The sequence below is a fragment of the Pseudophryne corroboree genome, chromosome 5 (assembly GCF_028390025.1).
Source record: "Pseudophryne corroboree isolate aPseCor3 chromosome 5, aPseCor3.hap2, whole genome shotgun sequence".
Classification (NCBI taxonomy): Eukaryota; Metazoa; Chordata; class Amphibia; order Anura; family Myobatrachidae; genus Pseudophryne; species Pseudophryne corroboree.
In genome coordinates, this window is record NC_086448.1 from 255,009,352 (window position 1) to 255,030,832 (window position 21,481).

At 49.5% G+C, this 21,481-nt stretch overlaps 1 protein-coding gene and 1 pseudogene across 2 annotated transcripts in view; both read right to left on the bottom strand.

Annotated features, from left to right (window-relative positions):
• AZI2 (5-azacytidine induced 2) overlaps positions 1-21,481 on the bottom strand; it is a 197,451-nt gene that overhangs the window by 66,393 nt on the left and 109,577 nt on the right. The gene's annotated exons all lie outside the window — the stretch shown is intronic.
• Positions 2,790-2,907, bottom strand: LOC134930077 (5S ribosomal RNA; annotated as a pseudogene).

Below are 21,481 nucleotides of genomic sequence, written 5' to 3' on the forward strand. Positions count from 1 at the left end.
AGTAATTGCTCTCTTGATCTCGCTTTTATCAGGAGATCGTCCAAGTATGGGATAATTGTGACTCCTCGCTTGCGCAGGATCACCATTATTTCCGCCATTATCTTGGTGAAAATCCTCGGGGCCGTGGACAGCCCAAACGGCAACGTCTGAAACTGATAATGACAAACCTGTACCGCGAATCTCAGGTACTCCTGATGAGAGGGATATATGGGGACATGAAGGTAAGCATCCTTTAATGTCCAGTGACACCATAAAATCCCCCCCTTCCAGGCAGGCTATCACCGCTCGGAGCAATTCCATCTTGAATTTGAATCTTTTCAGGTACAGGTTTAGGGATTTTAGGTTTAAAATGGGCCTGACCGAACCATCTGGCTTCGGAACCACAAATAGGGTTGAATAATACCCTTTTCCCTGTTGGCTCAGGGGAACCCTGATAATCACTCGCTGTTGACACAGCATTTGAATTGCAGCTAGCACTACTTCCCGCTCTGGGGTAGAAGCTGGTAAGGCCGACTTGAAAAATCGGCGTGGGGGCACCTCTTCGAATTCCAGCTTGTAGCCCTGGGAGACTATTTCTATCACCCAAGGGTTCACGTCTGACTGAACCCGGACTTGGCTGAATAGTCGAAGGCGTGCCCCCACCTGTGCGGACTCCCGCAGGGGAGCCCCAGCGTCATACGGTAGACTTAGCGGAAGCCGGGGAGGACTTCTGCTCTTGGGAACCAGCCGCAGCAGGTGTCCTCTTGCCTCTACCCTTACCTCTGGCGAGGAAAGAGGAGCCCCGACCTCTTCTGGATCTATGCGACAGAAAGGACTGCATCTGATATTGTGGGGGTTTCTTTTGCTGTTGGGGAACAAAAGGTAAAAAGGTCGACTTACCCGCGGTAGCTATAGAGATCAGGACCGCAAGGCCGTCCCCAAACAATACATCACCTTTGTAAGGTAAAACCTCCATATGCCTTTTTGAGTCTGCATCCCCCGTCCATTGGCGGATCCATAAGGCTCTTCTTGCCGAAATAGCCATAGCATTGGCTCTTGAACCCAGTAAACCAATGTCTCTTTAAGCGTCCCTCATATATAAGACTACGTCCTTAATATGAGCCAATGTTAACAAAATTGTATCCCTATCTAGGGTATCAAGGTCAGCTGACAGTGTATCCGTCCAAGCTGCTACTGCACTACATACCCATGCCGACGCAATTGCCGGTCTAAGCAAAGTACCAGTATGAGTGTAGATAGACTTTAGTGTAGTCTCTTGCCTGCGGTCCGCAGGATCTTTGAGGGCCGCTGTGTCAGGGGACGGTAGCGCCACCTTCTTGGAAAGGCGTGCTAAGGCTTTGTCCACTGTGAGAGAGGATTCCCAACGTACCCTGTCCTGTGTAGGGAATCCTCTGGAGCTAATGGTGTCCAGTAGCCTAAGAAGCAGAGCCCTTAACTCTTAAGAAATGGGTCTGCTTCTCTCCCCTCAGTCCCACGATGCAGGGAGTCTGTTGCCAGCAGAGCTCCCTGAAAATAAAAAACCTAACAAAATTCTTTTTACAGAAAACTCAGGAGAGCTCCCTGTAATGCACCCTATCTCCTCTGGGCACAAGATCTAACTGAGGTCTGGAGGAGGGGCATAGAGGGAGGAGCCAGTGCACACCATACTAGAAAGTTCTTTTAGGTGCCCATGTCTCCTGCAGAGCCCGTCTATACCCCATGGTCCTTACGGAGTCCCCAGCATCCTTTAGGACGTAAGAGAAAAAAAAGGTTGTCGAAGTATGACAATTTCCTTATCCCCTTCCTGCAGAGATAAGCTGCCATAATCATCATAATTTTGGTAAATACTCTGGAGGTTGTGGCTAACCCCAAGGGTAAGGTCTGGAACTGAAAATGTTGCTGGAGGATGGTGAACCTTGAGATAACACTGATGGAACAGTGCTATAGGAACCTGTAGGTAAACATCCTGACTATCCAGGGATACCCTGTAATTCCCTGGCTCCATGCCAAAACTATGGAGCGCAACGTCTCCCTGTGAACCGTGGTACCCAAACTTATTTGTTTAGGATTTTGAGATTGGGGTGAAAGGATCCTTCTGAACCCAAACCCGGTTGGAGTAAAACCCCGTCCCTATTGTGCAGGGGTTACTGGAATGCCTATTCCTGACCAAAGCAATTTCTGAACTGCTTCTTGCAAACCCCTGTCCTTCACCTATACCCGAGACGGACTGGAACAGAATACTTCTAGGAGGATGCTTCTTGAAGAGAAACATAACCTAGAGATACCGCTTCTTGCACCCATGCATCTGTTTGTAAACTGTTACCAGATCTGTGCAAACTGAAGAAGTTGGCCCCCTATCCTGGGGTCCCCCAGAAGGAGGCCCGCACCCTCATTCTGATGGCTTATCCTCTGGTTTGGAAGCTGGCCCTCTGGTTGCCTTTGCTTCTTTGCCTTACTAAACTTATTGTATTGGGACTGTTATGTTCCTTTATGACCGACAAGGCCGAAAACCGGACCCCCTATGTTTGGGGTTATATGTGGAAGGAAACATGACCTTCTTGGTAGTCTGATTTTGACTTCAGAATATCTGTTGTTAACTCCTTACCAAACAGAAACTTCCAGCCAAAGGCAAATTTTCCAGAACCTTCTTTGATTCTGAATCAGCTTTTCATGTATGTAAGCAACACTGCTCTGCGAGCAACTATTGTTAATGCTGATGCCCTAGAACATTAGTTTCCAGATGAGCTATATGGGATTCTTGCACCCTTGCAGGCGCTGAAAAACCTGTCTTCCAGAACCTTAGCCCAGTGTACCTACAGCACCTGGTATTCCAAGGTGGTCTCCCATCCAAGAACTAACCAGGCCCAACACTGCTTAGCTTCCAAAATCTAGTGAGATTGGGCCCATCCAGTGTGGTGTGCTGCAGATTGCAAGGTGAAGTCATGGCTGGCCTTATGACTGACCCAGACAGAGACAATATGGTTTTCAGAAAACCATCCCTCTTTTGACGTTGACGGCAAAGGCAATAATGGGATTTTAATACCTACCGGTAAATACTTTTCTCTTAGTCCATAGAGGATGCTGGGGTCATGGGGTATAGACGGGATCCGCAGGAGACATGGGCACTTTAAGACTTTCAAAAGGGTGTGAACTGGCTCCTCCCTCTATGCCCCTCCTCCAGACTCCAGTTATAGGAACTGTGCGCAGGGAGACGGACAATTCAAGGAAAGGATTTATTGTTAAACTAAGGTGAGATTCATACCAGCTCACACCTCAAGCATGCCGCACAACGTGGCATTCAACAGAACACAAGCCAATGGCATGAACAATTTCAGCAACAGGCTGACTATAAATGTAACACAACATGTGTGTAACCACAACTAATAACTGCAGATACAGTACGCACTGGGACAGGTGCCCAGCATCCTCTACGGACTAAGAGAAAAGGATTTACCGGTAGGTATTAAAATACCATTTTTTCATATGTCCTACAGGATGCTGGGGTCACCATTAGAACCATGGGGTTACACCAAAGCTCTAGAAAGTTGTCCACTCCTGGAATGAAGATTGCTGACAGAGCGCTTGTATGCTTTTCCGTCCAGCGGAGAACCTTTGTGGCTTCTGCCATTGCCGCTTGCAGGTGGGATCCGGACCACTTGTCCAACAGGTCCCACTGAAACACTCTGGCATGGAATCTGCCAAACTGAATGGCCTCGTAGGCCGCAACCATCTTCCCAAGCAACCGAGTGCATTGATAGATTGACACTCTTGCTGGGTTCAGAATTTGTTTGACCAGACTGAAGTTCCAGAGCCTTTTCCAGTGGAAGAAAAACTCTGTAGTTCTGTGTCCAGTATCATTCCCAAAAACGGCAACCGCGTCGTCGGAATCAATTGTGATTTTGGCAAGTTTAGGAGCCAACCATGTTGTTGAAGAACTGTCAGGGATAGTGCAATGTTTTGCACCAACTGGTCCCTGGATCTCGCCTTTATCAGGAGATCGTCCAAGTACGGGATAATCGTGACTCCTTGCTTGCAAAGGAGAACCATCATTTCCGCCATCACTTTGGTGAAAATCCTCGGAGCCGTGGACAGACCAAACAGCAACGTCTGAAATTGGTAATGACAATCCTGAATTGCAAACCTCAGGTAAGCCTGATGCGGAGGATAAATGGAACATGCAAGTAGGCATCCTTTATGTCCACCGACACCATAAAATCCACTTCCTCCAGACTGGAGATCGCTGCTCAGAGAAACTCCATCTTGAATTTGAATATTTTTTTAGGTAGAAATTGAGGGATTTCAGGTTTAGGATCGGTGTGACCGAGCCGTCCGGCTTCGGGACCACGAACAGGCTTGAATAAAAGCCTTCTCCCTGTTGTGACGGGTGAACCATGACAATGACCTGATTTTGACACAACTTTTGTATTGCGTCGCATACTACCTCCCTGTCCGGAAGAGAAGCTGGTAAGGCAGATTTGAAAAATCGGCGAGGGGGAACGTCTTGAAACTCCAGTTTGTACCCTTGGGACATTATCTGTAAAAATAAGATTTTACTTACCGGTAAATCTATTTCTCGTAGTCCGTAGTGGATGCTGGGGACTCCGTAAGGACCATGGGGCATAGACGGGCTCCGCAGGAGACATGGGCACTTTAAGAAAGAATTTAGATTCTGGTGTGCTCTGGCTCCTCCCTCTATGTCCCTCCTCCAGACCTCAGTTAGAGAAACTGTGCCCAAAAGAGCTGACAGTACAAGGAAAGGATTTTGTGAATCCAGGGTAAGACTCATACCAGCCACACCAATCACATTATATAACTTGTGATAACTTTACCCAGTTAACAGTATGAACAATCAAAGAGCATCAGATAAACTCTGATGCAACTATAACATAACCCTTATTTAAGCAATAACTATATACAAGCATTGCAGAAGAAGTCCGCACTTGGGACGGGCGCCCAGCATCCACTACGAACTACGAGAAATAGATTTACCGGTAAGTAAAATCTTATTTTCTCTAACGTCCTAGTGGATGCTGGGGACTCCGTAAGGACCATGGGGATTATACCAAAGCTCCCAAACGGGCGGGAGAGTGCGGATGACTCTGCAGCACCGAATGAGCAAACACAAGGTCCTCCTCAGCCAGAGTATCAAACTTGTAGAACTTTGCAAAGGTGTTTGAACCTGACCAAGTAGCCACTCGGCAAAGCTGTAATGCCGAGATCCCTCGGGCAGCCGCCCAAGAAGAGCCCACCTTCCTTGTGGAATGGGCCTTAACCGATTTAGGCAGCGGCAACCCAGCCGCAGAATGAGCCTGCTGAATCGGGTTACAGATCCAGCGAGCAATAGTTTGCTTTGAAGCAGGCGCCCCAAGCTTGTTGGAAGCATCCAGGATAAACAAAGATTCTGTTTATCCGTTCTGGCTACATAAACCTTCAAAGCCCCGACCACATCCAGTGACTCGGAATCCTCCAAGTCAGTAGTAGCCACAGGCACCACAATAGGTTGGTTTATATGAAAGGATGAAACCACTTTCGGCAGAAATTGTGGGCGGGTCCGCAATTCTGCTCTATCCGCATGGAAAACCAGATAAGGGCTTTTATGTGACAAAGCCGCCAATTCTGACACACGCCTAGACGAAGCCAAGGCCAATAGCATGACCACCTTCTACGTGAGATATTTTACTTCCACCGTTTTGAGTGGTTCAAACCAGTGTGATTTCAGGAAACTCAACACCACGTTAAGATCCCAAGGTGCCACTGGAGGCACAAAAGGGGGCTGAATATGCAGCACTCCCTTTACAAACGTCTGAACGTGAGGCAGAGAAGCCAGTTCTTTTTGAAAGAAAATGGATAGAGCCGAAATCTGGACCTTAATGGAACCCAATTTCAGGCCCAAAGTCACTCCCGACTGTAGGAAGTGAAGGAAACGGCCCAGCTGGAATTCCTCCGTAGGAGCCTTCCTGGCCTCACACCAAGCAACATATTTTCGCCATATACGGTGATAATGTTGAGCCGTCACATCCTTCCTAGCCTCTATCAGCGTAGGAATGACCTCATCCGGAATACCTTTTTCTGCTAGGATCCGGCGTTCAACCGCCATGTCGTCAAACGCAGCCGCGGTAAGTCTTGGAACAGACAGGGCCCCTGTTGCACAAGTCCTGTCTTAGAGGCAGAGGCCACGGGTCCTCTGTGAGCATTTCTTGCAGATCTGGATACCAAGTCCTTCTTGGCCAATCCGGAACAATGAGTATTGTTCTCACTCCTCTTTTTATGATTCTCAGCACCTTGGGTATGAGAGGAAGAGGAGGAAATACATAGACCGACTGGAACACCCACGGTGTCACCAGTGCGTCCACAGCTATCGCCTGAGGGTCTCTTGACCTGGCGCAATATCTCTGTAGCTTTTTGTTGAGGCGGGATGCCATCATGTCCACCTGTGGCAGTTCCCCCCGACTTGCAATCTGCGAGAAGACTTCTTGATGAAGTCCCCACTCTCCCGGGTGGAGGTCGTGCCTGCTGAGGAAGTCTGCTTCCCAGTTGTCCACTCCCGGAATGAACACTGCTGACAGTGCACTTACGTTATTCTCCGCCCAGCGAAGAAGTCTGGTGGCTTCTACCATCGCCACCCTGCTCCTTGTGCCGCCTTGGTGGTTTACATGAGCCACTGCGGTGATGTTGTCTGACTGGATCAGAACCGGTTGGTCGCGAAGCAGGGACTCCGCTTGACGTAGGGCGTTGTATATGGCCCTTAGTTCCAGGATGTTGATGTGAAGGCAAGTCTCCTGACTTGACCACAGACCTTGAAAATTTCTTCCCTGTGTGACTGCCCCCCACCCTCGGAGGCTTGCATCCGTGGTCACCAGGACCCAGTCCTGAATGCCGAATCTGCGACCTTCGAGAAGGTGAGCACTCTGCAGCCACCACAGGAGAGACACCCTGACCCTGGGGGATAGGGTGATTAACCGATGCATCTGAAGATGTGATCCGGACCACTTGTCCAGTAAGTCCCATTGGAAGGTCCTCGCATGGAACCTGCCGAAGGGAATGGCCTCGTATGATGCCACCATCCTTCCCAGGACTCGAGTGCAGTGATGCACTGACACCCGTTTTGGTTTTAATAAATTCCTGACCAGTGTCATGAGCTCCTGAGCTCTCTCTATCGGGAGATAAACCCTTTTCTGGTCTGTGTCTAGGATCATGCCTAGGAGAGGCAGATGAGCTGTAGGAACCAACTGCGACTTTGGAATATACAGAATCCAGCCGTTTTGCCGTTACACTTCCAGAGAAAGTGATACGCTGTTCAGCAACTGCTCTCTTGATCTCGCTTTTATGAGGAGATCGTCCAAGTACGTGACAATAGTGACACCTTGCTTCCGCAGGAGCACCATCATTTCCGCCATTACCTTGGTGAATATTCTCGGGGCCGTGGAGAGACCAAACGGCAACGTCTGATATTGGTAATGACAATCCCGTACCGTAAATCTGAGGTACGCCTGATGAGGTGGATAAATGGGGACATGAAGGTATGCATCCTTTATGTCCAGAGTCACCATGAAATCTCCCCCTTTCAGGCTTGCAATGACCGCTCTGAGCGATTACATCTTGAACTTGAACCTTTTCAGGTATATGTTCAGGGATTTTAAATTCAATATGGGTCTGACCGAACCGTCTGGTTTCGGGACTACAACATGGTCGAATAATAACCCCCTCCTTGTTGAAGGAGGAGAACCTTGACCACTACCTGTTGAAGATACAATTTGTGAATTGCAGTTAACACTGTTTCCCTCTCGTGGGGGGAAGCCGGCAGGGCCGTCGGTGAGGGGGCATCTCCTCAAAGTCCAGCTTGTATCCCTGAGACACAATATCTATTGCCCAGGGATCCAACTGGGAGTGAACCCACTTGTGGCTGAACTTACGAAGTTGTGCCCCCACCGGGCCTAGCTCCGCCTGTGGAGCCCCAGCGACATGCGGTGGATTTTGTAGAGGCCGGGGAGGACTTCTGTTCGTGGGAACTAGCTGTGTTGTGCAGCTTCTTTCCTTTGGCAAGAAAGGACGCACCTCGGACTTTCTTGTTTCTTTGTTCGAAAAGCTGCATTTGATAATGTCGTGCTTTCCTAGGCTGTGCAGGAATATAAGGCAAAATATCAGAATTACCAGCTATAGCTGTGGAGATCAGGTACGAGAACCCTTCTCCACACAATCCTCAGCCTTCCATATGCCTCTTAAGCCGGCATCATTTGTCCATTGCATATTCTACAGGACACGTCAAGCAGAAATCGACATAGCTTTGACTCTAGGACCCAGTAGACTCATGCCTCTTTGGGCATGTTTTATATATATATATATATATATATATATATATATATATATATCTCTTAAGACAGCATCTTTAAATAAGAATTTACTTACCGATAATTCTATTTCTCGTAGTCCGTAGTGGATGCTGGGAACTCCGTAAGGACCATGGGGGATAGCGGCTCCGCAGGAGACTGGGCACAAAAGTAAAGCTTTAGGACTACCTGGTGTGCACTGGCCCCTCCCCCTATGACCCTCCTCCAAGCCTCAGTTAGGATACTGTGCCCGGACGAGCGTACACAATAAGGAAGGATTTATGAATCCCGGGTAAGACTCATACCAGCCACACCAATCACACTGTACAACCTGTGATCTGAACCCAGTTAACAGCATGATAACAGAGGAGCCTCTGGATAGATGGCTCACAGCAACAATAACCCGATTTAGTTAACAATAACTATGTACAAGTATTGCAGACAATCCGCACTTGGGATGGGCGCCCAGCATCCACTACGGACTACGAGAAATAGAATTATCGGTAAGTAAATTCTTATTTTCTCTGACGTCCTAGTGGATGCTGGGAACTCCGTAAGGACCATGGGGATTATACCAAAGCTCCCAAAACGGGCGGGAGAGTGCGGATGACTCTGCAGCACCGAATGAGAGAACTCCAGGTCCTCCTCAGCCAGGGTATCAAATTTGTAGAATTTTTCAAACGTGTTTGCCCCTGACCAAGTAGCTGCTCGGCAAAGATTGTAAAGCCGAGACCCCTCGGGCAGCCGCCCAAGATGAGCCCACCTTCCTTGTGGAATGGGCTTTTACAGATTTTGGCTGTGGCAGGCCTGCCACAGAATGTGCAAGCTGAATTGTATTACAAATCCAACGAGCAATAGTCTGCTTAAAAGCAGGAGCACCAAACTTGTTGGGTGCATACAGGATAAACAGCGAGTCAGATTTTCTGACTCCAGCCGTCCTGGAAACATATATTTTCAGGGCCCTGACTATGTCCAACAACTTGGAGTCCTCCAAGTCACTAGTAGCCGCAGGTACCACAATAGGTTGGTTCAGATGAAACGCTGAAACCACCTTAGGAAGAAAATGAGGACGAGTCCTCAATTCCGCCCTGCCTGAATGGAAGATCAGATAAGGGCTTTTACAGGATAAAGCCGCCAATTCTGACACGCGCCTGGCCGAGGCCAGGGCCAACAGCATGACCACTTTCCATGTGAGATATTTTAACTCCACAGATTCAAGTGGTTCAAACCATTGTGACTTTAGGAACCCCAAAACTACATTAAGATCCCAAGGTGCCACTGGAGGCACAAAAAGGAGGCTGTATATGCAGTACCCCTTTTACAAACGTCTGAACTTCAGGAACTGAAGCTAGTTCTTTCTGGAAGAAAATTGACAGGCCGAAATTTGAACCTTAATGGACCCCAATTTTAGGCCCATAGACACTCCTGTTTGCAGGAAATGCAGGAATCGACCCAGTTGAAATTCCTCCATCGGGGCCTTACTGGCCTCGCACCACGCAACATATTTTCGCTAAATGCGGTGATAATGCTTTGCGGTTACATCCTTCCTGGCTTTGATCAGGGTAGGGATGACTTCATCCGGAATGCCTTTTTCCTTCAGGATCCGGCGTTCAACCGCCCTGCCGTCAAACGCAGCCGCGGTAAGTCTTGGAATAGACAGGGTCCTTGATAGAGCAGGTCCCTTCTTAGAGGTAGAGGCCACGGGTCCTCCGTGAGCATCTCTTGAAGTTCCGGGTACCAAGTCCTTCTTGGCCAATCCGGAGCCACGAGTATAGTTCTTACTCCCCTCCGTCTTATAATTCTCAGTACTTTTGGTAAGAGAGGAAGAGGAGGGAACACATACACTGACTGGTACACCCACGATGTTACCAGAGCTTCCACAGCTATTGCCTGAGGGTCCCTTGACCTGGCGCAATACCTGTCCAATTTTTTGTTTAGGCGGGACGCCATCATGTCCACCTTTGGTTTTTCCCAACGGTTTACAATCACGTGGAAGACTTCTGCTGAGGAAGTCTGTTTCCCAGTTGTCCACTCCCGGAATGAACACTGCTGACAATGCTATCACATGATTTTTCGCCCAGCGAAAAATCCTTGCAGCTTCTGCCATTGCCCTCCTGCTTCTTGTGCCGCCCTGTCTGTCTACGTGGGCGACTGCCGTGATGTTGTCCGACTGGATCAGCACCGGCTGACCTTGAAGCAGAGGTCTTGCTTGGCTTAGGGCATTGTAAATGGCCCTTAGCTCCAAGATATTTATGTGAAGTGATGTCTCCAGGCTTGACCACAAGCCCTGGAAATTTCTTCCCTGTGTGACTGCTCCCCCGCCTCGCAGGCTGGCATCCGTGGTCACCAGGACCCAGTCCTGAATGCCGAATCTGCGCCCTCTAGAAGATGAGCACTCTGCAACCACCACAGGAGAGACACCCTTGTCTTTGGTGACAGGGTTATCCGCTGATGCATCTGAAGATGCGATCCGAACCATTTTTCCAGCAGGTCCCACTGGAAAGTTCTTGCGTGGAATCTGCCGAATGGAATTGCTTCGTAGGAAGCCACCATTTTTCCCAGGACCCTTGTGCACTGATGCACTGACACTTGGCCTGGTTTTAGGAGGTTTCTGACTAGTTCGGATAACTCCCTGGCTTTCTCCTCCTGGAGAAACACCTTTTTCTGGACTGTGTCCAGGATCATCCTTAGGAATAGAAGACGTGTCGTCGGGATCAGCTGCGATTTTGGAATATTAAGAATCCAACCGTGCTGCCGCAACACTACTTGAGATAGTGCTACCCCGAATACCAACTGTTCCCTGGATCTTGCCCTTATCCGGAGATCGTCCAAGTAAGGGATAATTAAAACTCCCTTCCTTCGAAGGAGTATCATCATTTCGGCCATTACTTTGGTAAAGACCCGGGGTGCCGTGGATAAACCAAACGGCAGCGTCTGAAACTGATAGTGACAGTTCTGCACCACAAACCTGAGGTACCCTTGGTGAGAAGGGTAAATTGGGACATGGAGATAAGCATCCTTGATGTCCAGAGACACCATATAATCCCCTTCTTCCAGGTTTGCAATCACCGCTCTGAGTGACTCCATCTTGAATTTGAACCTTTTTATGTAAGTGTTCAAGGATTTCAGATTTAAATTAGGTCTCACCGAGCCGTCTGGCTTCGGTACCACAAACAGCGTGGAATAATACCCCTTTCCCTGTTGTAGGAGGGGTACCTTGATTATCACCTGCTGGGAATACAGCTTGTGAATGGCTTCCCATATCGCCTCCCTGTCGGAGGGAGACGTCGGTAAAGCAGACTTTAGGAAACGGCGAAGGGGAGACGTCTCAAATTCCAATTTGTACCCCTGAGATACCACCTGAAGGATCCAGGGGTCCACCTGTGAGTGAGCCCACTGCACGCTGAAATTTTTGAGACGGGCCCCCACCGTGCCTGAGTCCGCTTGCAAAGCCCCAGCGTCATGCTGAGGACTTTGCAGAAAACGGGAGAGGGCTTCTGTTCCTGGGAACTGGCTGTTTGCTGCAGCCTTTTTCCTCTCCCTCTGCCACGGGGCAGAAATGAGGAGCCTTTTGCCCGCTTGCCCTTATGGGGCCCAAAGGACTTCTTATGTTGAGAGGCTACCTGGGGTAAAAATGTGGATTTCCCAGCCGTTGCCGTGGCCACCAGGTCTGTTAGACCTACCCCAAATAACTCCTCCCTTTTATAAGGCGATACCTCCATATGCCTTTTGGAATCAGCATCACCTGACCACTGTCTTGTCCATAACCCTCTTCTGGCAGAAATGGACAGCGCACTTACTCTTGATGCCAGTCGGCAAATATCCCTCTGTGCATCACGCATATATAGAAATGCATCTTTTAAATGCTCTATAGTCAGTAATATATTGTCCCTATCTAGGGTATCAATATTGTTAGTCAGGGAATCCGACCAAGCCACCCCAGCACTGCACATCCAGGCTGAGGCGATTGCTGGTCGCAGTATCACACCCGTGTGAGTGTATATACATTTTACTGCTTTCTATCAGCAGGTTCCTTAAGGGCAGCCGTATCCGGGGACGGTAGTGCCACCTGTTTAGACAAGCGTGTGAGCGCTTTATTCACCCTAGGGGGTGTTTCCCAACGTGCCCTATCCTCTGGCGGGAAGGGGTATGATGCTAATAACTTTTTAGGAATTAACAGTTTTTATCGGGGGAAACCCACGCATCATCACACACTTCATTTAATTTCTCAGATGCAGGAAAAACTACAGGCAGTTTTTTCTCACCCAACATAATACCTTTTTTAGTGGTACTGGTATTATCAGAAATGTGTAAAAACATTTTCCATAGCCTCAATCATGTAACGTGTGGCCCTACTGGAAGTCACATTCGTCTCTTAATCGTCGACACTGGAGTTAGTATCCGTGTCGGCGTCTGTATCTGCCATCTGCGGTAACGGGCGTTTTAGAGCCCCTGATGGCTTTTGAGACACCTGGACAGGCACAGGCTGAGTCGCCGGCTGTCTCATGTCATCAATCTTTTGTAAAGAGCTGACACTGTCACATATTCCTTCCATAAGCTCATCCACTCAGGTGTCGACTCCCTAGGGGGTGACATCTCTGTTAAAGGCAATTTCTCTGCCTCCACATCATTTTCCTCCTCATACATGTCGACACAACGTACCGACACACAGCACACACACAGGGAATGCTCTGATAGAGGACAGGACCCCACTAGCCCTTTGGGGAGACAGAGGGAGAGTATGACAGCACACACCAGAGCGCTATATATATATATATATATATACAGGGATAACCTTATATAAGTGTTTTTCCCCTTATAGCTGCTGTATTGTTATACTGCGCCTAATTAGTGCCCCCCTCTCTTTTTTAACCCCTTTCTGTAGTGTAGTAACTGCAGGGGAGAGCCAGGGAGCTTCCCTCCAACTGAGCTGTGAGAGAAAATGGCGCCAGTGTGCTGAGGAGATAGGCTCCGCCCCCTTCTCGGCGGCCTTTTCTCCCGTTTTTCTGTGGAATCTGGCAGGGGTTAAAATTCATCCATATAGCCCTGGGGGCTATATGTGATGTATTTTCGCCAGCCAAGGTGTTTTTATTGCTGCTCAGGGCGCCACCCCCTAGCGCCCTGCACCCTCAGTGACCGGAGTGTGAAGTGTGCTGAGGAGCAATGGCGCACAGCTGCAGTGCTGTGCGCTACCTTGGTGAAGACAGGATGTCTTCTGCCGCCGATTTTCCGGACCTCTTCTTGCTTCTGGCTCTGTAAGGGGGCCGGCGGCGCGGCTCTGGGACCGGACTCCGAGGCTGGGCCTGTGTTCGGTCCCTCTGGAGCTAATGGTGTCCAGTAGCCTAAGAAGCCCAATCCACTCTGCACGCAGGCGAGTTCGCTTCTTCTCCCCTTAGTCCCTCGATGCAGTGAGCCTGTTGCCAGCAGGTCTCACTGAAAATAAAAAAACTAAAACTAAACTTTCACTAAGAGCTCAGGAGAGCCCCTAGTGTGCACCCTTCTCGGTCGGGCACAAAAATCTAACTGAGGCTTGGAGGAGGGTCATAGGGGGAGGGGCCAGTGCACACCAGGTAGTCCTAAAGCTTTACTTTTGTGCCCAGTCTCCTGCGGAGCCGCTATCCCCCATGGTCCTTACGGAGTTCCCAGCATCCACTAGGACGTCAGAGAAATATATATATATATATATATATCTCTATATATCTCTATATATACATATATATACACATACTAGGGTCTCAATCTCTGCTGATAAGGTACCTGTCCACGCTGCCACAGCGCTATAAACCCATGCCGACACAATCGCCGGTCTGAGTAGTGTACCAGAATGTGCACACTATCTGCTGGGGACTCCATAAGGACCATGGGGAATAGACGGGCTCCGCAGGAAACATGGGCACCCCAAGAAAGAATTTATATTCTGGTGTGCTCTGGCTCCTCCCTCCATGTCTCCCCTCCAGACCCCAGTTTGAATCTGTGCCCGGACGAGCTGGGTGCTGTTCAGTGAGCTCTCCTGAGCTTGCTGTAAGAAAGTATTTTGTTAGGTTTTTTATTTTCAGGGAGCTCTGCTGGCAACAGACTCCCTGCATCGTGGGACAGAGGGGAGAGAAGCAGCCCTACTCTCTGAAGATAGGTCCTGCTTCTTAGCTACTGGACACCATTAGCTCCAGAGGGATCGTAAACAGGATCTCACCCTCGTCATCCGATCCCAGTGCCGCGCCACCGTCCCACTCGCAGACCCGGAAGACAGAAGCCGGGTGAGCATGAGAAGCAAGAAGACTTCGAAATCGGCGGCAGAAGACTCCAGTCTTCACTGAGGTAGCGCACAGCACTGCAGCTGTGCGCCATTGCTCCCACACACACCTCACATACTCCGGTCACTGTAAGGGTGCAGGGCGCAGGGGAAGGGGAAGGGGGGGGGCGCCCTGGGCAGCAATTGGGACCTCTATGGCAAAAGTTTAGCATATATACAGTTGGGCACTGTATATATGTATGAGCCCCCGCCAAAAATTGTACATTGAAGCGGGACAGAAGCCCGCCGCTGAGGGGGCGGGGCTTCTTCCTCAGCACTCACCAGCGCCATTTTTTCTCCACAGCTCCGCTGAGAGGAAGCTCCCCAGGCTCTCCCCTGCAGATACACGGTAGAAGAGGGTGAAAAGAGAGGGGGGGCACATAATTAGGCGCAAAAATCAATATAAACAGCGGCTACTGGGTTAACATTAAGTTTCTGTGTTATATAGCGCTGGGGTGTGAGCTGGCATACTCTCTCTCTGTCTCTCCAAAGGGCCTTGTGGGGGAACTGTCTTCAAAAAGAGCATTCCCTGTGTGTGTGGTGTGTCGGTACGCTTGTGTCGACATGTTTGACGAGGAAGGCTATGTGGAAACAGAGCGGGAGCAAATGAATGTGGTGTCTCCGCCGACGGCGCCGACACCTGATTGGATGGATATGTGGAAGGTTTTAAATGATAATGTTAATTCCTTGCATAAAAGGTTGGATAAAGCTGAAACCTTAGGACAGTCAGGGTCTCAGCCCGTGCCTGATCCTATGTCGCAGAGGCCGTCAGGGTCTCAGAAGCGCCCACTATCCCAAATTGTTGACACAGATACCGACATGGATTCTGACTCCAGTGTCGATTACAATGATGCAAAGTTACAGCCTAAATTGGCTAAATCCATCCGTTATATGATTATAGCAATTAAGGATGTGTTGCACATCACAGAGGAAACCCCAGTCCCTGACAAGAGGGTTCATATGTATGGGGAAAAAAGGCAGGTGGTGACCTTTCCCCCTTCACACGAGCTAAATGAGTTATGTTAAAAGGCTTGGGAATCTCCAGATAAAAAACTGCAGATTTCCAAACGGATGCTTATGGCGTATCCTTTCCCGCCAACGGACAGGTTACGCTGGGAATCCTCCCCCTAGGGTGGACAAAGCTTTAACACGCTTATCCAAGAGGGTTGCCCTGCCGTCACAGGATACGGCTACCCTAAAAGATGCTGTGGATAGAAAGCAAGAGGGTACCCTGAAGTCCATTTATACACATTCAGGTACCTTACTGAGGCAAGCGATCGCGTCGGCCTGGGTGTGTAGTGCTGTAGCAGCATGTACGGACACCCTGTCTGAGGAACTTGATACCTTAGACAAGGATACTATATTAATGACCCTGGGGCATATAAAAGACGCTGTCCTATATATGAGAGATGCTCAAAGAGACATTAGTCTACTGGGTTCTAGAATAAATGCTTTGTCGATTTCTGCCAGAAGGGTCCTGTGGACTCGGTTTACCTTACAAGGGTGAGGAATTGTTTGGGGAGGGTCTCTCGGACCTGGTCTCCACGGCTACTGCTGGAAAGTCACATTTTTTGCCATATGTTTCCTCACAACCTAAGAAAGCACCGTATTACCAAATGCAGTCCTTTCGATCACAGAAAGGCAAGAAAGTCCTTTCTTGCCAGGGGCAGGGGCAGAGGAAGGAAGCTGCACAACACAGCTAGTTCTCAGGAACAGAAGTACTCCCCGGCATCCACTAAATCCACCGCATGACGCTGGGGCTCCACAGGCGGAGCTAGGCCCGGTGGAAGCGCGTCTCCGAAATTTCAGCCACAAGTGGGTTCACTCCCAGTTGGATCCCTGGGCAATAGATATTGTGTCTCAGGGAAACAAGCTGGAATTCGAAGAGATGCCCCCTCACCGATACCTCAAATCGGCCCTGCCAGCTTCCCCCCACGAGAGGGAAATAGTGTTAACTGCAATTCACAAATTGTATCTTCAACAGGTGGTGGTCAAGGTTCCCCTCCTTCAACAAGGAAGGGGCTATTATTCGACCATGTTTGTAGTACCGAAACCGGACAGTTCGGTCAGACCCATATTGAATTTAAAATCCCTGAACATATACCTGAAACTGTTCAAGTTCAAGATGGAATCGCTCAGAGCGGTCATCGCAAGCCTGGAAGGGGGGGGGATTTTATGGTGTCTCTGGACATAAAGGATGCATACCTTCATGTCCCCATTTATCCACCTCATCAGGCGTACCTCAGATTTGTGGTACAGGATTGTCATTACCAATTTCAGACGTTGCCGTTTGGTCTCTCCACGGCACCGAGAATATTTACCAAGGTAATGGCGGAAATGATGGCTCTCCTGCGGAAGCAAGGGGTCACAATTATCCCATAAAAGCGAGGTCAAGAGAGCAGTTGCTGATCAGCGTAGCACGCTCTCTGGAAGTGTTACGACACCACGGCTGGATTCTAAATATTCCAAAGTCGCAGCTGATTCCTACGACTCGTCTGCCTTTCCTGGGCATGATTCTGGACACAGACCAGAAAAGGGATAATCTCCCGATGGAGAAGGCTCAGGAACTCATGACAATGGTCAGAAACCTATTAAAACCAAAACAAGTGTCGGTGCATCACTGCACTCGAGTCCTGGGAAAGATGGTGGCATCATACGAGGCCATTCCCTTCGGCGAGGACCTTTCAATGGGACTTACTGGACAAATGGTCAGGATCACATCTTCAGATGCATCGGTTAATCACCCTATCCCCCAGGGCCAGGGTGTCTCTCCTGTGGTGGCTGCAGAGTGCTCACCTTCTCGAGGGCCGCAGATTCGGCATTCAGGACTGGGTCCTGGTGACCACGGATGCAAGCCTCCAAGGGTGGGGGACAGTCACACAGGGAAGAAATTTTCAAGGTCTGTGGTCAAGTCAGGAGACTTGCCTTCACATCAACATCCTGGAACTAAGGGCCATATACAACGCCCTACGTCAAGCGGAGACCCTGCTTCGCGACCAACCAGTTCTGATTCAGTCAGACAACATCACCGCTGTGGCTCATGTAAACCGACAAGGCGGCACAAGGAGCAGGGTGGCGATGGTAGAAGCCACCAGAATTCTTTGCTGGGCGGAGAATCACGTGAGCACACTGTCAGCAGTGTTCATTCCGGGAGTGGACAACTGGGAAGCAGACTTCCTCAGCAGGCACGACCTCCACCCGGGAGAGTGGGGACTTCATCAAGACGTCTTCACGCAAATTGCAAGTCGGTGGGAACTGCCACAGGTGGACATGATGGCATCCCACCTCAACAAAAAGCTACAGAGGTATTGCGCCAGGTCAAGAGACCCTCGGGCAATAGCTGTGGACGCACTGGTGACACCGTGGGTGTTCCAGTCGGTCTATGTATTTCCTCCTCTTCCTCTCATACCCAAGGTGCTGAGAATCATAAGAAAAAGAGGAGTGAGAACAATACTCATTGTTCCGGATTGGCCAAGAAGGACTTGGTATCCAGATCTGCAAGAAATGCTCACAGAGGACCCGTGGCCTCTGCCTCTAAGACAGGACTTGTTGCAACAGGGGCCCCGTCTGTTCCAAGACTTACCGCGGCTGCGTTTGACGGCATGGCGGTTGAACGCCGGATCCTAGCAGAAAAAGGTATTCCGGATGAGGTCATTCCTACGCTGATAAAGGCTAGGAAGGACGTGACGGCTCAACATTATCACCGTATATGGCGAAAATATGTTGCTTGGTGTGAGGCCAGGAATGCCCCTACGGAGGAATTCCAGCTGGGCCGTTTCCTTCACTTCCTACAGTCCGGAGTGACTTTGGGCCTAAAATTAGGTTCCATTAAGGTCCAGATTTCGGCCCTATCCATTTTCTTTCAAAAAGAACTGGCTTCTCTACCTGAAGTTCAGACGTTTGTAAAGGGAGTGCTGCATATTCAGCCCCCTTTTGTGCCTCCAGTGGCACCTTGGGATCTTAACGTGGTGTTGAGTTTCCTGAAATCACACTGGTTTGAACCACTCAAAACGGTGGAATTGAAATATCTCACGTGGAAGGTGGTCATGCTACTAGCCTTGGCTTCGGCTAGGCGTGTGTCAGAATTGGCGGCTTTGTCACATAAAAGCCCCTATCTGGTTTTCCATGCGGATAGAGCAGAATTGCGGACCCGCCCACAATTTCTGCCGAAAGTGGTTTCATCCTTTCATATAAACCTATTGTGGTGCCTGTGGCTACTACTGACTTGGAGGATTCAGAGTTACTTGATGTAGTCAGGGCTTTGAAGGTTTATGTAGCCAGAACAGCTAGGGTCAGGAAAACAGAATCTTTGTTTATCCTGTATGCTTCCAACAAGCTTGGGGCGCCTGCTTCAAAGCAGACTATTGCTCGCTGGATCTGTAACACGATTCAGCAGGCTCATTCTGCGGCTGGATTGCCGCTGCCAAAATCAGTTAAGGCCCATTCCACGAGGAAGGTGGGCTCTTCTTGGGCGGCTGCCCGAGTGGTCTCGGCATTACAGCTGTGCCGAGCGGCTACTTGGTCAGGTTCAAATACTTTTGCAAAGCTCTATAGGTTTGATACCCTGGCTGAGGAGGACCTTGTGTTTGCTCAATCGGTGCTGCAGAGTCATCCGCACTCTCCCGCCCGTTTGGGAGCTTTGGTATAATCCCCATGGTCCTTACGGAGTCCCCAGCATCCACTAGGACGTTAGAGAAAATAAGATTTTACTTACCGGTAAATCTATTTCTCGTAGTCCGTAGTGGATGTTGGGCGCCCGTCCCAAGTGCGGACTTCTTCTGCAATGCTTGTATATAGTTATTGCTTAATTAAGGGTTATGTTATAGTTGCATCAGGGTTGCACTGATGCTCGGTTGTTGTTCATACTGTTAACTGGGTAAGGTTATCACAAGTTATATGGTGTGATTGATGTGGCTGGTATGTATCTTGCCCTGGATTATCAAAATCCTTTCCTTGTACTGTCAGCTCTTCCGGGCACAGTTTCTCTGACTGGGGTCTGGAGGGGGGACATGGAGGGAGGAGCCAGAGCACACCAGAATATAAATTCTTTCTTGGGGTGCCCATGTCTCCTGCGGAGCCCGTCTATTCCCCACGGTCCTTACGGAGTCCCCAGCATCCACTACGGACTACGAGAAATAGATTTACCGGTAAGTAAAATCCTATTTTTTCTTGGAGTCAGCATCAGCATTCCATTGGTGAATCCACAATGCTCGCCTAGCTGAGACTGCCATGGCATTGGCTTTTGATCCCAAAAGGCCAATATATCTTGCAGTTTCCTTACGCTGCAGCGTCCTTGATATAACCCAGCGTCAAGAGGACGCTATCCCTATCTAGGGTATCTAAATCAGATGACAAGTTATCTGCCCACTTTTCGATAGAACTACTCACCCACGCAGATGCAATGACAGGTCTGAGTAGCGTACCTGTGGTTGCACAAATGGATTTTAACGTAGTTTCTTGCTTACGATCCGCAGGGTCCTTAAGGACTGCCGTGCCAGGTGACGGGAGAGCCACCTTTTTAGACAAACGTGATAGGGCCTTGTCTACAATGGGGGGGGGGGTGACTCCCTCTTTTCCCTATCCTCAGAGGGAAACTGATAAGCCACCGGAATCCTTTTGTGAATCTGAAACTTTCTGTCAGGGCTTTCCCAGACATTTTCAAATAGAGTGTTCAGTTCATGAGAGGGAGGAAACGTTATGCCAGGATTCTTTTCCTTATACATACAGACCCTTTTATCAGGAACAGCAGGGTCCTCAGTGATATGTAATACATCTTTAACCGCCACAATCATGTACTGAATGCTCTTTGCCAATTTTGGATCTAATCTGGAATCACTATAGTAGACACTGGAATCAGTGTCCGTGTCGGTACCAGTGTCTGCCAACTGGGCAAAAGTACGTTTTTGTGACCCCGAGGGGTCCTGGACTTGTAATAACACATCCTCCACAGATTTCTTCCATGCCTGGGTCTGAGACTCAGACTTATCTAATCTCTTACTAATAAGAGCCACATTAGCATTCAAAACATTTACCCAATCAGGAGTCGGCGGTGCCGACAGGGTCACCCCCACAGTCGTTTGTGTCCCTAATACAGCCTCCTCCTGGGAAGAGCACTCAGCCTGAGACATGTCGACACACGTGTACCAAACACCCACAGACACACTGAGCATATAGGGGACAGACCCACAGTAAAGTCTGTCAGAGAGACACAGAGGGGATTTGCCAGCTCACAACCCAGTGCCAAATTAACGGGTCTGAAAACACAAAAAAATGCCCTAGACCTGTAGCGCTTTAAATATCAAATATATTGCACCAAATTATACTGTGCCCCCCCGTTTTGAAACCCGGATACTTGTCAGCAGTGTGAGGAAGGACCAGCGTCTCTGCAGCCCTGCGGAGAGGAAATGGCGCCGAGCTGACAGTGAGCTGTGAGGAAGAAGCCCCACCCCCTTAATGGCACGCTTCTGTCCCGCTTATTTTAATAAATATTTATACTGGCGGGGGTTACGACAGTGCCTTGGCACTAATGTCCCCTCTTGCCAGTGGAAATTGAGGATTTTTGCTGCCCAGTGCGTGCGTGCGTGCGTCCCCAACCCCCCCCCCCCCCCGCAGTGCTGTGTGTGTGGGAGCATGGCGCGCAGCGTTCCGTTCGCTGCGCGGTACCTCAGAATGCGGTCACTGAAGAAGTCTTCTTTTCTTCTGCTACTCACCTGTCTTCTGACTTCTGGCTCTGTAAGGGGGTGACGGCAGGCTGTGGGAGTGAGCATCTAGGCGTACCCAGCGATCAGTACCCTCAGGAGCGAATGGTGTCTTGTCAGCCAGAAGCAGAGCCATTGAACTCACTAGAAGTTGGTCATACTTCTCTCTCCTAAGTCCCACGAAGCAG